Source organism: Vipera ursinii (genome assembly GCF_947247035.1).
Source record: "Vipera ursinii genome assembly, chromosome: 1".
In the NCBI taxonomy this organism is placed as follows: domain Eukaryota; kingdom Metazoa; phylum Chordata; class Lepidosauria; order Squamata; family Viperidae; genus Vipera; species Vipera ursinii.
This window is the reverse complement of record NC_139512.1, coordinates 317,493,598-317,512,033: the sequence shown is the minus strand read 5'-3', so window position 1 is coordinate 317,512,033 and position 18,436 is coordinate 317,493,598. Positions and strand designations below refer to the sequence as shown.

Genomic DNA, 18,436 nt, shown 5'->3' with positions numbered 1-18,436 from the left:
TGAGGAGGGGAATAATCCAGGTTGCCAGACAATGCAAAATAGGGATAGCTAGAGAAGGAGGTGTTCTGTCTTAAAGCCCCTTGTTTGGGTGAAGGTACATTCACTCTCTCCAGCCAAAAGATGGTTGTGGGGGTGGGGTGAATTTTTTAAGAGCTATAAGATCTGAAGTAGCAAGGGACAATTAAAATAGTCCATATCTGAGTGGACAGCTAATTAAATTTTTCTATATCTAGGAGCTGTTATATGTGTATGTTTCCTGCACTATATTCTAGATCCATAGTAATTTAAAAGAAAGAATGTGTTAGTAAACATAGTTTCTAGGAATGTATGCTTCTTATCGATGACTGAATCAAATTGACATACAAGATAAAAAAACAGGAAAAGTTAGATGATTTCATAAAAGCTAATGGTGATGCTGCAGAATGTTGATCTGTTAATGTAGTCAAATGTGCCAGGTCGGACAAACAAGTTTCACAAGATTTCCCTGGGAATACAAAAGGCAGGTGACCTGAGGAGAAATGATTTCCACAATAATCTCAATGCCTTGCATGCAGAAAAGAGAATTAACGTCTTTCTCCATTTAGTTGTGGATTTTTTTTATCTTCTTTAAAGTGCTTTATTTTCTGTAAGCGTTCATTACTGTATATTTGTGTGTTTTGGATTTTAATGATGGAGCTGAATACCATCTATAGAACATTTTGTACAAATTTTGAGTTATAATTTGATGTAAATTTTACAGATTTAGTCCACATTCTTTTTGTTGTTGTGTTGATATTTTATCTCTAAAGTTTAGCATCCATCTGTCATAGCTTTTAATGTCTATCCTTTTTCTGATCTCTGTTTCATAAGCAACTGTGATGTCCATTGGCATAGAGGCTTTGGGGTTTTTTATTGCTTTTTAATTTTTTGCATATTTCATTGTCTTGTTATCAAATTTCAGTGTAGGAAAAAAAATCCTCCAATTCACTATAGATAATCCTCAGCTTACAACTATTTGTGTAGTGACCATTCAGAATTATAACAGCTTTGAAAAAAGGGATTTAATGATCATTTTCACACTTATGACCATTGGAGCATCCACATGGTCATGTGATCAAAATTAGGACGCTTGGCAACTGGCATGTATTTATGATAGTTGCACTGTCTTAGGGTGATGTGATCACCATTTGTAATGTTCCAGCCAGCTTCTGATAAGCAAAGTCAATGGGGGAAGCCAGATTTGCTTACTGACCACATGACTCACTTAACAACTGCACTGATTTACTTAACTATGGCAAAGAAAGGTTGTAAAATGGAGCAAAATTCATTTAAGAACTGCCCTGCTTAGCAACAGAAAATTGAGACTAAATTGTGGTGGTATGTCAAAGACTACCTGCACAAATTCAAAGGGACACATTATAATTCCCATAATTAAAAATAAAATTAATGAATATATTTATGTGCTTTATTTTAAAGTGCATTCAATAATGCTGAATGAGTCATGAAAATACTTCATGGATAAAATAGGGGAAATAGGCTGAAAGAAACTTTTGTTCCGTAAGTCAGCTCACCAGCAAAAGACCTAGGAGTGAGTTTGATGAAGTATTAATGCACGGGTGTCCACTCAAATGTGTTGGAGCGATCAGGATTTCTCACTTATCAGAAGGTAATCCTATCTGGTCAGCAAAACATCGCAGACAAGAGTAAATAGTAGCCGTGACTAGGGGGGCTTTCGCTCAGGTTCGCCTGGTGCATCAGTTGCGGCCCTATCTGGACCGGGATGCCCTGTGTACAGTCACTCATGCGCTCGTGACCTCTCATCTTGACTATTGCAATGCTCTTTACATGGGGCTTCCCTTGAAGACCACTCAGAGGCTCCAACTGGTACAGAATGCGGCCGCGAGAGTTGTCTTGGGAGTTTCCCGGTACTCCCATGTTACACCTTTGCTCCGTGAGCTGCATTGGTTACCAGTTGTCTTCCGGGTGAGGTTCAAGGTCTTGGTGATGGTTTTTAAGTCATTACATGGCATGGGTCCGGAATACCTCGGGGACCACCTGCTGCCGGCATCGACTCCCCTCCGCCCTGTACGTTCCCACAGAGAGGGCCTCCTCAGGGTGCCTCCGGTCAGAGAATGCCGGCTGGTGGCCCCCAGGGGGAGGGCCTTCTCTGTGGGCGCCCCGGCTTTATGGAATCAACTGCCGGTTGAGCTCCGGATGGCACCGGATCTTTGCTCCTTCCGGCGCGGGTTAAAGACCCATTTATTCAAACAAGCTGGCCTGGCCTGATGGGGGAATGTTAGGGTTTTAATGTTTTTTATATTTTGATTGTTTTAATTTGGGCAACAATTTAATCCTTTTTAACTTTTGTACTTCGAGTTATATGCCCTGTTCACCGGCCTGAGTCCTTCGGGAGAAGGGCGGTATAGAAATTCAATTAAATAAATAAATAAAATAAATAAATAAGTACAGACCATGGAGTTTTGCGGTCCAGACATACTAGCTCCGCTTATCTAAACCAGGGGTCTTCAATCTTGGCCCTTTTATGACTTGTGGACTTCAACTCCCAGAATTGTCCAGACATACTAGCCCAGCTTATCTAAACCAGGGGTCTTCAAACTTGGCCCTTTTATGACTTGTGGACTTCAACTCCCAGAATTGTCCAGACATACTAGCCCAGCTTATCTAAACCAGGGGTCTTCAAACTTGGCCCTTTTATGACTTGTGGACTTCAACTCCCAGAATTGTCCAGACATACTAGCCCAGCTTATCTAAACCAGGGGTCTTCAAACTTGGCCCTTTTATGACTTGTGGACTTCAACTCCCAGAATTCCTCAACCAGCTTTGCTGGCTGAGGAATTCTGGGAGTTGAAGTCCACAAGTCATAAAAGGGCCAAGTTTGAAGACCCCCCTGATCTAAACATACACGCGGAAGGCTCGGAATGTTTGAAGTACGGTTCAGCTCGGTGCACGCATAAGGCACTTCGCGTAACGGCGCGCGCAGCTCCGAGAGGCCGCTCTGTTGTGGCGCGTGGAAGCCACCGGAGATCCCGAAGGAAGCCGGCAAGGTAGGGCGGGGCGACGCTGCGGAGGCTGGAGCTGATGTCAGGCGCGGCGGCGGCCGCTGCTGCTTCTGCGCGTAGTGCATTGTGGGCGAATCCCGCTAGCAGAGCCACCTCCTCCTCCTCCTCCTCCTCCCTTCTGCCGCCGCGGACCCATCCCGAGGCCGGTGCGGGAGGGGGGGAGGATGCTCCCGGGGCGGCCCGCACAGGAGGAGGCAGCTAACCAGACACTCCCAGGCAGGGCAGGGAGCCACGCGCCGGTGCCGCACTGACTTGAGGGCAGCTGGTGGAGGATGCACCACCCTCACCAACGGCTGCGGCAAGGACCAGGTGAGCGCCGAGGGGACGGGAATGGCCGGCCCGGAGATGGGGGGGGGGAATTTGGAGGCGGCACCACGGCCTCCTTATTCCCTCTAATCAAACCCCTGGGGGGAACGAGGAGGAGGAGGGTGGGGGGCTGGGGCCCAGGAGGTAGGGCCGTTGCCTGGACCCCTCCTCTGAAGTCTGGCCTAGTGGTGCATTTTGGGAGTTGTAGTTCTCTCGCCCTGGAGGGCGGGAGGGTGGGAGACAGGAGACAAGGAGGCTTTGGCGTGGCAGGGAATCTAACCTCCCAGGATGCCTCGGGGCTGGATTGACGAGAGGTTTGGCCAGTCGCGATTTCGGAGCAGCCTCTGGATGGGTGGAAGCGGCCAAAGGCTGGAGGCGAGTTTGGGCAAACTGCAGTGCAGGCAGGGGGGGGGAGGGGGGGAGGGGGAGGAGCTTTTCGAGGGCTGGCCTCGTGGTCTACCTGGGAGGCTGGGGGCGGGGCTCTGGTGGTTGACTTTCATCTCCCCGGGAAACGCTTTAGACCAGGGGTCTTCAAACTTGGCCCTTTTATGACTTGTGGACTTCAACTCCCAGAATTCCTCAACCAGCTTTGCTGGCTGAGGAATTCTGGGAGTTGAAGTCCACAAGTCATAAAAGGGCCAAGTTTGAAGACCCCTGGTTTAGATAAGCGGGGCTAGTATGTCTGGACAATTCTGGGAGTTGAAGTCCACAAGTCATAAAAGGGCCAAGTTTGAAGACCCCTGGTTTAGATAAGTGGGGCTAGTATGTCTGGACAATTCTGGGAGTGGAAGTCCACAAGTCATAAAAGGGCCAAGTTTGAAGACCCCTGGTTTAGATAAGCGGGGCTAGTATGTCTGGACAATTCTGGGAGTGGAAGTCCACAAGTCATAAAAGGGCCAAGTTTGAAGACCCCTGGTTTAGATAAGCGGGGCTAGTATGTCTGGACAATTCTGGGAGTTGAAGTCCACAAGTCATAAAAGGGCCAAGTTTGAAGACCCCTGGTTTAGATAAGCGGGGCTAGTATGTCTGGACAATTCTGGGAGTGGAAGTCCACAAGTCATAAAAGGGCCAAGTTTGAAGACCCCTGGTTTAGATAAGCGGGGCTAGTATGTCTGGACAATTCTGGGAGTTGAAGTCCACAAGTAGTCATAAAAGGGCCAAGTTTGAAGACCCCTGGTTTAGATAAGCGGGGCTAGTATGTCTGGACAATTCTGGGAGTTGAAGTCCACAAGTCATAAAAGGGCCAAGTTTGAAGACCCCTGGTTTAGATAAGCGGGGCTAGTATGTCTGGACAATTCTGGGAGTTGAAGTCCACAAGTAGTCATAAAAGGGCCAAGTTTGAAGACCCCTGGTTTAGATAAGCGGGGCTAGTATGTCTGGACAATTCTGGGAGTTGAAGTCCACAAGTCATAAAAGGGCCAAGTTTGAAGACCCCTGGTTTAGATAAGCGGGGCTAGTATGTCTGGACAATTCTGGGAGTTGAAGTCCACAAGTAGTCATAAAAGGGCCAAGTTTGAAGACCCCTGGTTTAGATAAGCTGGGCTAGTATGTCTGGACAATTCTGGGAGTTGAAGTCCACAAGTCATAAAAGGGCCAAGTTTGAAGACCCCTGGTTTAGATAAGCGGGGCTAGTATGTCTGGACAATTCTGGGAGTTGAAGTCCACAAGTCATAAAAGGGCCAAGTTTGAAGACCCCTGGTTTAGATAAGCTGGGCTAGTATGTCTGGACAATTCTGGGAGTTGAAGTCCACAAGTCATAAAAGGGCCAAGTTTGAAGACCCCTGGTTTAGATAAGCGGGGCTAGTATGTCTGGACAATTCTGGGAGTTGAAGTCCACAAGTAGTCATAAAAGGGCCAAGTTTGAAGACCCCTGGTTTAGATAAGCGGGGCTAGTATGTCTGGACAATTCTGGGAGTTGAAGTCCACAAGTCATAAAAGGGCCAAGTTTGAAGACCCCTGGTTTAGATAAGCGGGGCTAGTATGTCTGGACAATTCTGGGAGTTGAAGTCCACAAGTAGTCATAAAAGGGCCAAGTTTGAAGACCCCTGGTTTAGATAAGCTGGGCTAGTATGTCTGGACAATTCTGGGAGTTGAAGTCCACAAGTCATAAAAGGGCCAAGTTTGAAGACCCCTGGTTTAGATAAGCGGGGCTAGTATGTCTGGACAATTCTGGGAGTTGAAGTCCACAAGTCATAAAAGGGCCAAGTTTGAAGACCCCTGGTTTAGATAAGCGGGGCTAGTATGTCTGGACAATTCTGGGAGTTGAAGTCCACAAGTCATAAAAGGGCCAAGTTTGAAGACCCCTGCTTTAGACGGCAGTGGAAGTAACGGATGTCTCTGAGCATCTTTCAGCTATGGTGGGTGAAGACGGAGAACATATGAGTCATTGAGACTGAATTGGGAATCTTCCCAGAGCTGCTCAGGTGAAGTAACCGCGCAAAGTTTTTGTATGGAAGATGTGCCCTTTTCCAAGAAAAGTGGAGCTGCATTTCTTTTTTCGGTGGCTTTGGAAATTTTCCAACCCTCCAGAAATCGGAGGGCCTCTGCTTTTTGAAAGCCGACATTGAACTTTTATGAAAAGAAGAAAGTGGTGATGATCAGACTGCTGCATGCACGCTTACCCTCCTTCAACTTTGCTTGAAGTGGATGTGCCCCTCCCCGTATGTCATTTAAAAAACATAAAACTTTATCTTTTGGATTCGTTAGTAGGAGCATCTTTTAAAAATGATTATTCCTGGACAGATGCACAGACTTGACGCTTTAAATAAATGTTGAAAGTAATGGAAAGAATAGGTATGATTGAATTTTGCAAATAAAGCTGGGATTAGAAATTAGGAAATTATGGCAGAGTGTTAAATGTCAGATTTACTTAGATGTGGTGACTTTTTCTCCCCAATTCCTTTGATTTGTTCTTAGGAGGAGGGATGCAGACATGAGAAAAAGTGACAAAAAAGCTTTACAGCTTGACCTGAATAGATAGCACAGTTCTGTTTGAGATGAAACTTTTAATTATCTGATAACATAAAACTTTTATGTGGCAGCAATGTATTAGTCTCAGGTTCCTCATACTTAAAGATTGAAGTTTTTTATTTGCAAATTAGAACTTTTTCTTTTATTATTCCTTTATATACTATAAACCATTTTTCTTTAGATCCATTTCAGTTATTCTTTTTTTAACCACTAATTTTCAGTTTTTATTTTTATATATCAGTTTTATTTTGAGTGTTTCTAATTTGTTACATCTTTTAAAATATAATATTTTGCTACACACATATCTTCCAGATACAGTTATCTACAGTAATACAATCTGGTGACTTCTTAAATTTTGAATGACATGCTTCTGCTTTGGGGGGGATGAGTTATGTTAAAATTTGTAGTTTTGTTGCCAGCTTCATATATTTCATGGCATACTCTAGACATTTGGTCACTGTAAGAACATAACTGGATCATAGAGCACCCTGTTCAGTTTTTTATTGTGACAGATCTGAGTGAGAAATGAGTTTCAGTAATCCAGGAAACTGAATTTTCATTTCTAGAAATTCCTGTTTTGTTGTGGGCAGATATTAAGATATAGGGGCATTAGAATATTTGAAAGATGATTTGAATCCAACAAATTAGGCCAGGATTTCATAGAAATCTTAATTTAATGACTTCTTGAATTTTTATGTTAGATTATTAAATACATAATTTTACTTTATATCTGTGACTGATTTGAGAGAGCAGAAATATTTGTCATTAAAATCAGTTTTAAAAAACAGAATCTTACATTGTTAAAGGAATTGTTGATACTGCATGCAGTGATTGGCACTTTTATGCTAGTGTCCAGGTATGGTGTTTCCAGACACTAAGGTAATTGAAAATTAAACTGTAAATTTCATATTGTTATATAAACTTCAGGTTTATTAACATTTAGACTACAATGCCAATTAAATCTGACAGATTAGAACTGTATCTTTCCTGAGAATATAAAAAACGGTGTTCTATAGAGGAATATCAAACACAGTGTGTGGTACCTGAAGGTGGCCTTCTAGAATTTTGGGAAGAGGTTTTCCCAGCTCTGATAGCAAAGTGATCAAAGCTGAATTTGACCCCTTTAGATATGGAACATATATTGTATTTCTGACCTGCAATTTCTAGTAACTGGAAGCTGATGCATTAGAACATTGTACTAATATTAATGTCTTTACAGTTCCACTAGAAGGCGGGTGCAGTCAATATAATTGACTGCTAAGGCGCTTACATCAAAAGAGAGTGCATCAAATTCATGTCATTTGGTGATATTCATTAAAATAGATGTCTTAAAAAAGGTTGGCCAATATAATAAAATGTAGGGTATCATGGAGCCAGCTTATCTAATGAAACACTCTAGTTTTTATCCAAAAGTTTATTGGTAATATTTTAATTTTTATTATTTCTAATATTAAATTGGCCACCAAAACTTATATATAATCCTAGGTGGTGACATATATTTTCTTATGTTTTAGGAACATAGACATACTTCCCTTCCTAAGAATTAATTTTTCAGTTTCTATAATTTTTACTGTTTTTACTAACCAAGTTAAATTATATTTATTTTTTTAATCTGATTATATCAAAGTTTTAATTTATGGGCAGAGAATTAGCATTTTTGGAGAAATACCTTCTTAACTGATAACCATAGTAGCTTAATATACTAAAGAGATACAGTAATTGACCCTGTTGGAGGACTGGATTAAACCTGGAAGCTATTGAGAGCTGACAATTGAACAGGGAAGATTTGTCTCCTGACTTATTTTCCTTATGCAAGAGGGAGGGTGCTTTCTGATGTAGCAACATTAGCAGGATTTTTTTTTGTCATTATGACCTATATATCTTGCTTTTCCCCTTCAAAGGAAGACAATGGCATATGAATGATATGCTTCTTAAAGGGAATAGATGAGACTTGATGGAAGATTTGACTAGATGAAGTTGAGGGACCTTGTAAGAGTGGGAGGGGTCTTTGTTGATGTCTGGAAATAATTTATCCCTGATGTAAGGGCTATGTGGTAAATTCTGGAATGAAAAAGTAGTTGGGTACAAGTACATTTTAAGATGTGATTTCTGTAAAATACAAGCATTGGTTGTTTACAGAGATTTAAGAATTACAGAGATTTAAGTATTAAGAATTGCATGTGGGAGTTAAACTAAGCATGTGAAGACCCAATCCTGATAGCTATCTGTACAAAACACATGATTGCAAGGTTATAACTTTTAAATGAATCATTTGCATAATACAATTTCTATTTTTTTAAAAAAAATCCCATTTATATCCCGCCCTTCTCCGAAGACTCAGGGCGGCTTACAATCTAAAGCACAAATCAATGTGCTTAGCACATTGTATTTCCTCAGGTGGTGCCAGCCAACTCCACTGGCAATAATGGAATTTTTTTTTAATGTATGAAGGAGATATTTAGTGAAGTAAATGTTGGGAGGAATTAAGTTTTACCCCTTCCTTGTTGCTTACACTACTGTAAGCAGAGTTCAGAAGTGGAACTGCATGTTGTACATTTAATATGCTATATGATAAATTATTATGTAGCTGTAGTAGTATCAGTTTCTGGAATTTTACCTAGCACAGCTACATAAAATGCTTTATCTGAAGACTTCAGAGTTTAGCTTTGGATCATTTACATGAAAAACCTGTAAGCTGACACTGAGCTGTAACCTGCTTTTACTAAGGAAAATAAATGAATAGACATCAGATCTTTTAAACTGCATTGCATATGATTGTAAACCCAAATATACTCTAAACTATATTATGCTTAGAATACACTTATTGAAATCAGGAAAAATGATAGCTCTGATTAAAATGTCCTCATGGTAATAATGGATTTAGGGTGTTAATTATCTCAAAAATAATGTTTCTGAATGAGAAACATGCAAAACAATTTGACCAACTTTTCTTAATTATGATTGTTAATATTAGAAACATAACATGATAGTCATTAACTGTGTTTAATATATACCATTTATATTTACACTAAATTAACTTTTTCCTCCTAATCAACTTTAACTTAATACCATTTATTTCTTGTGGTGCATTTCTCAGTGTAACACTCTAAAGCAGACATTTCAAACTGGTAATGTCACGTGACGTGCAACGTATCGGGACAGTTTTGCCATTGCCGGCAATGAGGTGAGTGCGGCTTCTGGATGATGCATCCGGCCCGTGGGCCGGCAGTTTGACACCCCTGCTCTAAAGTGTGGGCTGCAGCCAAATAAGAGTGTCTCCCTAGTAAGAACTTTATAAAATCATGCACGATGTAAAGAAAATAATATATATATATATACACACACTTTCTTCTTACAATACTGGATCTTACCATCATGCAAAATAGCAGAATGCTGGAAGATTGAAATCAAATAGATGTATTTCGTTATGCAGTTGACTTGTGGAAGACACAAATGCAAAATATAAATATGGCCTCGAATTTGTATTTAGTACGCTATTGAACAAATTAAGGGAGAATGAGACTATCAGTAGCTAGAAATTATGATGACTAAACGTTGCCACTAATTTCAGAAACAACCGCTTGATAACAATTTCCAAAGCATATGAGCAGAAAGATGCTATTGTGTGGGCTTCTATTAACATTTAGTCAGTCACTCTGGAAAGCAAAATCCTGGACTAGATAAGGCCTCGGTCTTATTCAGGATGGTTGTTACAATCTTGTCACTGCTTCTGGAAACAGCCCCATTAATTCAAAGCTGTATTCAGAGAGATAAATATAGTAACAGTAGCCTGTGTAGAGGCTTAAAGAAGCACTTCACTTTGTACATTTGATGAAACTCCTTCAGTGTTCCTCCACAAAGCAAAACCTACTTGTGAACACTGCAATGATAGCACATTGAAACAACCACTTTGCTGGCATGGGATGCTTTTCTGTGCATTTCTTTCTTTTTTCCTGATAAGAAAGCTGCCTTCTTTGATCCTTTAATTAATGGTATTTGAGGTAGATTACCTTCCTTTCCCACATTGCAACACTACTTAAGTGATTGCCTCTGAAATATTTTATTCATTTACTGTATAATACATTTTATCCTTCTTACTACAGAAGCATTTTGAAGTGGCATACCGTAAGGCAGTGCACACTTTGAAAATGATCTGGAAGGAGTGCTTTGGACTAAGCACTAAGAACTGTGAACTGTTAAACTATTAAATGGTCCCACTTTTTTGCAGGCTTGAATCTCGTTCAAGAATATTTAAGCATGTTCTAGAATGTTCTAGATGTATCCTTGCACAGATTCTTTTCTTAGTGACTTTCAACAAACCTGATATCCTATCTTACTTGAGATAGGTAATTTTTACTGAATTCAAAGAGTAATATACGTGAATAGGAATAGATTGTTGATCTTATTGAGGCTTACATTCATTAATATTAGGGCAGGATTTCATGGTTTACAGAATTTCCTTCTGATTTTCTCACACTGATTGTCTCAGTGATAGATTTGATTGAAAAGTGATGTTTAATTTCATTTAAAATTTATCTGTGGAGAAACTCAAGTTAGTTATTAGATAAAAACAACTGTGCTTTTCACTAATATTTTTCATTTCTTGGATTACCAGTTCTTAATGAGTTCTGATCCTACTCTTAATAGCCGTCAATGAATTATTTGTCCATGACTATCCAGGAAAATTGTATTTTATGACCTTTGGTCAAATAGACAAAATATTTTTATAAAACAAAACAAATTGATCAGCAGGTTTTGGAAATTTATGAAAGTGATGGTGGAAATGTAAGTTTACATTGTTTATAGGAATGCCAGCTTCAACAGCCTATTTCTCTTAAAGTTGCAGTTAGATGCATGAGGGAATATGTTATATTTCTTTCTTTATATAAAGCTCATAGCAAATTTATGTGGAATGCATTAGGAAGGCAAGCATCCTCTTTTCAGTACTACTTCCAGAAATGTCACAGTACTTATTTGTAGTAGCTAAAAGATGGAAAATCTTAGTTACGAATTTCAAAATTCAGTTACTTTGCCCTACAGTAATAAAGAATATTTTTGGAATTCATGATGCTTCTCTTTCTTGGCCTCAAAGAGCTGACATTAGTAATAAAAAAATTGTCAAAGTGTCTGTCTGCCCCACCTTATACCAAACAAAATCAAGGCGGAGCTATTTTGAGTTTCTTCCTCATGCTAGTGCACACTTTCTCAGGACCGAATTATCTTTTCTCCTTGGCCCCTTCCCAGTGCCAGATCTATATTGTTTCACAGGCAAGCAGGTCAACAAAGATGTGCTTATGAGGTCATATTCATTCTTGTAATTCCAGCCTGTAAGATTAAGTCCATTGGAACCTAATGAAATCTGTTTCCCTAAATTCAGGAATCAACAGATTCTACTGAGTTGGATCCAATTCTTGCTGACTATATGGATTTTGTTGAATAATAATAATAATAATAATAATAACAACAACAACAACAACAACTCTGGAAAGAGGTCCTAAAGCAGCATCTGGTGTGGCTAAAAAGGCCAATTCGAGAGTGGCAGTCCCTTCCACACTGAGGGCAGATACAATCTGTCCCCTGTCCAGCCCCCAGATTTCGCTGGTTCTGGGACTGCCTCTTTGCCTCAGCCTGCCGCACAACTGTCTCTTTGAATTGGAGAAGGCCATGCTGCGTCTTTAGCGTCCAAGCTGAGTGATCAGAAGTCAAGTTTTCCCAGCTGTTAATGTCCATTCCCAAGGCCTTTAGATCCCTCTTGCAGATATCCTTATATCACAACTCTGGTCTTTCTCTGGGGCACTTTCCCTGCACTAGTTCTCCATACAGGAGATCTTTTGGAATCCAACCATCAGCCATTCTTACAATATGCCCAAACCAGCGTAGACATCGCTGTTACAAAGGTGTATACATTCTAGAAATTCCAGCACATTCCAGGACTGCGCTATTTGGAACTTTGTCATGCCAGGTGATGCCAAGAATACGCCAGAGACAGCGCATATGAAAGGTGTTTAACTTTCTCTCCTGCTGTGCGTAAAGGGTCCAAGACTCACTGCAGTACAAGAGTGTGCTCAGGACGCAGGCTCAATAGACCTGGATCTTTGTATGTTTTGTCAGCTTCTTATTACTCTCTTTGTAAGTCTGGAAAATGTGGTGGTCGCTTTACCAATACGTTTATTCAGCTGAGTATCTAAAGAGAGAGTGTCAGAGATGGTTGAGCCGAGGTACACAAAGTCATGGACGACCTCCAGTTCTTGTGCAGAGATTGTAATACAGGGAGGTGAATCCACCTCCTGACTCATGACTTGTTTTTTCCCCAGGCTGTTTGTTAATCCAAACTTTTGGCAGGCCTTGCTAAAACAGTCCATAAGTTGTTGAAGGTCTTCGGCAGAGTGAGCAGTAACGGTAGCATTGCCAGCAAAGAGGAAATCCCGTAGGCACTTTAGCTGGACTTTAGACTATGTTCTCAATCTAGAGAGATTAAAGAGTTTTCTGTCTGATGTGGTCCAGAGATAAATACCCTCTGTTGCAGTTCTAAAAGCGTGTTTCAGCATGACAACAAAAAAGATCCTGAATAAAGTGGGTGCGAGGACGCAGCCCTGCTTCACTCCACTTTGAATGTCAAAGGAATCTAATGTTAAACTATCAAAAACTACAGTGCCCTTCATTTCCTTGTGAAAGGACCTGATGATGTTGAGGAGCTGAGGTGGACATCCAATCTCGGGGAGAATTTTATAAAGGCCGTCCCTACTAACCAAGCCAAAAGCCTTCATAAGATCTATGAAGGCTACAAAAAGTGGCTGTAACAACAACAACAACAACATAAGAAGAAGTAGTTGGAAGGGACCCTGGAGGTCATCTAGTCCAACCCCCTGCTCAGGCAGGAAACCCTATACCATTTCAGACAAATGGCTGTCCAGTCTCTTCTTAAAAACTTCCAGTGTTGGAGCATTCACCGCTTCTGGAGGCAGGTTAGTTAGTTAGTTAGTTAGTTTATTTGATTTATATACCGCCCTTCTCCTTGGTAGGGACTCAGGGCGGTTCACAGGGCATATCAAAAAGAGAATACAAAAATTAAAAAGGAATTAAACCCATGCCCAATAAAACAGTGGTACAAATTAAAAACAATTAAAAACCCATAATCCCCCATCAGGCCAGACCAGCTAATTCGAACAGGTGGGTCTTCAGGCCCCGACGGAAAGTTCGGAGGTCTGGTGCCATCCGGAGCTCCACCGGCAGTTGATTCCATAATGCCGGAGCCCCCACAGAGAAGGCCCTCCCCCTGGGGGCCACCAGTCGACATTCCCTGACTGGCGGCACCCTGAGGAGGCCCTCTCTGTGGGAACGCACAGGGCGGAGGGGAGTCGATGCCGGCAGCAGGTGGTCCCCGAGGTATCCCGGACCCATGCCATGTAGGGCCTTAAAGGTCGTAACCAACACCTTGAACCTCACCCGAAAGACAACTGGTAACCAATGCAGCTCGCGGAGCAAAGGTGTAACATGGGAGTACCGGGAAACTCCCAAGACAACTCTCGCGGCCGCATTCTGTACCAGTTGGAGCCTCCGAGTGGTCTTCAAGGGAAGCCCCATGTAGAGAGCATTACAGTAGTCAAGGCGAGAGGTCACGAGCGCATGAGTGACCGTACACAGGGCATCCCGGTTCAGATAGGGCCGCAACTGGCGCACCAGGCGAACCTGGGCGAAAGCCCCCCTAGTCACGGCCACTATATGCTCTTCCAAAGTAAGCCGTGAATCTAGGAGGACTCCCAAGTTGCGAGCCCTATCCACGGGGGGTAAGAGCTCACCCCCCATAGAAAGAGGTGGAACATTTGGAATGTCCCGGGATGCCGGAATGCACAGCCACTCAGTCTTGTCAGGGTTGAGTTGAAGTCTGTTCCTCCCCATCCAGACCCGAACCGCCTCCAGGCAACGGGACATCACAGCGAGGGCATCACTGGGGTGGTTTGGGGTCGAAAAGAAAAGTTGGGTATCATCGGCATACTGATGATACCCAACTCCAAAACCACGAATGATCTCACCCAGCGGTTTCATATAGATGTTGAACAGGAGAGGCGAGAGAACCGATCCCTGAGGAACTCCACAAACGAGAGACCTAGGGGCCGATCTCTGCCCCCCTGCCAACACCGACTCCGAGCGTCCCAGGAGATAGGAGGAGAACCACTGAAGAACTGTGCCTCCCACTCCCAGTCCCCTGAGACGCCGCAGCAAGATACCATGGTCGATGGTATCGAAAGCCGCTGAGAGGTCTAATAGGACTAGGACAGAGGAATGTCCCCTATCCCGCGCCCTCCAGAGATCATTCACCAGAGCGACCAATGCCGTCTCCGTGCTGTACCCGGGCCTGAAACCCGATTGGTAGGGGTCCAGATAATCCGCTTCATCCAGGACCAGAGGGAGCTGATGCGCCACCACACTCTCAACAACCTTCGCAAGAAAGCGAAGGTTGGAGACTGGACGAAAGTTGTTCAAAACGGCTGGGTCCAGGGCAGGCTTCTTGAGGAGAGGTCTCACCACCGCCTCCTTCAAGACGGTGGGGAAATAACCCTCACTCAGGTTGTTCCACTGGTTAGTTGTTCTGATGGGAAGTTTCTCCTTAGTTCTAGGTTGCTTCTCTCCTTGACTAGTTTCCATCCATTGCTTCTTGTCCTGCCTTTGGGCGCTTTGGAGAATTTAGTCGTGTCTGACTCTGGGTAACTTTATAGGCAAGTGCTCTCCATGCTGCCCTGTCAAGCACAGCTTCTTTCAATTGCTGAATGTTCGACTTTGTATCAGATTTGATGTTATTAAGTCAGCATGTTCTTTGCTTGCTCCTTCTTTGTCCACTAACTATTCCTTACATCATTGCCTTCTCCAATGAATTTGTAATATGGGATTTACCTTGCCTTAAATATTTAATTTCTCATTCTAAAATAAAATATTTCATCCAAAATGTTTCAGAAGGGTTTTGGGAGAATTATTCACAGATGTTTCATTAGGAGCTCTCATAAAATCGTATGTATGATTCAGCATTTGCCAGATAAAATGTTGCTTGGGAGCAGCTATAAATGCTTTGGGGAAAGGAGATGCAAGGATTCTATACTGAAGAGGGAAAGCTGATTTCAAGTGAGTGAGAGTGTACATGTTGCATTAGGTTGCACCTCCTTAAAACTGAACATATCTTTCTCTGTGTTGCAGCAATCTTGTGATTTCTTGAAATGATGCAATTTTTTTTAGGAATTGTTGACAGACGCTGTGTGAATGCTCTGAATACTCTGAATATTTTTTCCCTCTTTAAATCTAGACTGTTCCTCAGTTCTTCTTTGCTTTGGGTATATCAAAGTACCTGCCAAGGCTCTTATATGTTACAGTGGGATATAAATTCACTAAATAAATAAAATGTATCTCTTGATAATCAGCTCTAGTTAATATTTTAGTAGTTTATTGGGAAATTCATGACATCCCCAAAGTAAAATATTGATATTAGGAAAATAGCAAAAAACAGTGCTTCTTAATACTGGTGATACAGTATCTTCAATACTTTTTACGTATGTAAAAGCAGATGTATTTCAATATGTCATATGACATGTCAGAGCTAATGATGATGGTACTATTTGAACTATTGATGGACTATAATATTCTAAGTTTATACAGGCTAAAGCTGTTTTCCTGATCTGTGAATTTTGCATTTTTTCCAGAGCTTGAATCCTGCGATGTAAGAAATTTCTAAGAGGAAAGCCTTTCCTGAGTTCAATGAGAATCAGACATCCCAGAGGACAGGAGGCCAAACAGCAGAGGTAGGAACGATAGCTGTTATTTGATCAGAATGTTATTTCATTGGAATTTTGAGAGGTATGAATTTTTCAAATACTCACTTGAGAAATAAATCTTTCAAGATCAAGATTTCAAGATCTTTACTTGCTGCTCTCCTCCTGCATGTAGGACTTGACGTTAAGATTTGAAATATTTTATTAGCATTAAACATTTTGTTGTCAACTTTAGGGGGAGGTTTTTTGAGCTGTTTACATTTGTTTTTGTAACCTTTAAAATAATGTATGTCAGAAAACATAGTAATAATAGGGACAGAAAATGTAATTGTTCTGTGTTGATGCCAAATGATAATTTCAATGTATTTCATGTTGATAATACAATATGGTAGCTTACATAAGATTTGGCAACATGGCAACGGCCAAAGAGCTGCGGTATCTGTAGATGGCATCTCTTGAGGAAAAGGTGTGTATATATGTGGATGCAAGATTAGATTTTGACCCAGTTTAAAATTATACTTGTATGCCCCCCCCCGCTAGTACATAATGTGCCTGGTACTGAAAAGATTGCTGATTCCTGAGGTAGTTTGGATTTAGACTGAGACCATTTGATTTCAAACCTTCATTTGGCTTTAAGACCACTCAGGTTCCCATAACCATTCAGCTTACCATATAAAGAAAACTTGAATAAAAATATGCTACTATGTCTAAAGAAGGCTAGCATGAAAATGTGAAATTTGTCTTGCAGTGTGTGTGTGTGTGTGTGTTTGTGTCATTGAAAAGTCATGATGATTGCTGGAATTGTAGTTGGTTATTTTTTTTTAATCCTCATCTTCAGAAGCTTTCAAAATATTTTAGTTTTCCTTAAACCAGGGGTGTCAAACTCAATTTCATTGAGGGCCGCATCAGCATGGCGGTTGCCCTCAGGGGGCTGGGTGGGTGTGGCCTGGGTGGGTGTGGCCTACTGGGTGGGCGTGGCTAGAGTGCGTATGGCCTACTGGGTGCGTGTGGCCAGCTCTACATCGTTTACATCAAGGGTGCCTATGGGGGCCTGGGCAGGAGTGGGACAGATCTGAGGGTCTCTGGCAGAAGGAGGGTCTCTGGGCCAGGGCCAAGGCAGTGGGGGCCGTTCCCTCACTGTTTCCAGGATGGCTTCGTGGGCCGCATGAAACCACTTCGCGGGCCGGATCTGGCCCCCGGGCCTTGTGTTTGACATGTCTGCCTTAAACCCTCTCTGTCTTTTTCTTATATATTCTGTGCAATTAGAGAAAGCATTGCTTTGCATTTTGGGAGGATGCACAAAGGCTAGACTCTTGGCTTAGATTCTTGCAACCTTCTACTATTTGTGTCCTATATTTGAGAGAATAAATCTTATCAAAATCTATTCAGCATGCTGCTTTACAAATAGGACTATAAAATTTGTATTAATTATTACATAAGTTAGGAACTAATATTTGGTCCAAACAAATTTAAATAAACATATATGAACATTGCACTCCTTTTAAATGGTCAAATAACAGGTATGGTAAACAATCTGTGATAGTGGTAGAATCATGGTTTCCAACAATTTGAATAAATATTGCTTATTCTAATTCATAGGCTTCCTGAGGTGAGGATGTATCCTGAAATAACCTGGGATACTGCAGTTCTCCAGCACAAAACACTTTAAAGTGTTTCACAGGACCTTTAGTAAGATGGTGAGAGAGTTTTCCGTAGCTTTTGTTTGATGAATGGAGGCAATAGAGCATTCTGAAGAGATTTTGGATGTTACTGTCTATATTTTGGCTACAGCAGACTTCATCTGTCTGAGTCTTAACATAATGTTGAACACTCTAAACTCCATATTTACCGGTAAATCTTTTATCCTAAAGCTATAGTGGGGAAAAACCTAGACTCCACATTTAAAGCTTGTATCCTAAAGATACAGCATGGAACAATTTTTCTAGCCTTAATTGTTCTGAGTTTATAATTAAGTGATTTATGCAGCACTTGAATTTGAATTACAGCATGACTTGACAGAGAGCTACTAATTATATAAAAGAGGGTTATAACCTGCATTTGTTTAGCTGTCCTCCATGTAGGGGGCATCAGCTGATTGCTGTACTGAAAATAATACTCTAGAGGTTTTTTTAATCTCAACTTTTTCCCCTGCCTGTTCTATTCAACTGCCTGTTTTAACCTAATTATTTCTATTGTATATGGTGTTCCAATTTAGTCCCTAAAGAAGCAGCTGCTACTGATAATCAACAATGGTGTTAGCTTTCTCAGTAGGACACCAAAAAAGCAAACAGTTCTTAAATACTTCAATGTTTTGGCTTTGTGTAATACATTAGCTGATGCTGG

General features: G+C 41.5%; 1 protein-coding gene across 1 annotated transcript in view; it reads left to right on the top strand.

Annotated features, from left to right (window-relative positions):
- Window positions 1-3,151: 3,151 nt before the first annotated feature.
- The window catches only part of TTBK1 (tau tubulin kinase 1), a 101,978-nt gene continuing 86,693 nt past the window's right edge, over window positions 3,152-18,436 (top strand). The window contains exons 1-2 of the mRNA XM_083373497.1: window positions 3,152-3,368; window positions 16,025-16,123. The gene's annotated coding sequence lies outside the window, so the exon portion shown is untranslated. The remainder of the gene's footprint in view (window positions 3,369-16,024; window positions 16,124-18,436) is intronic.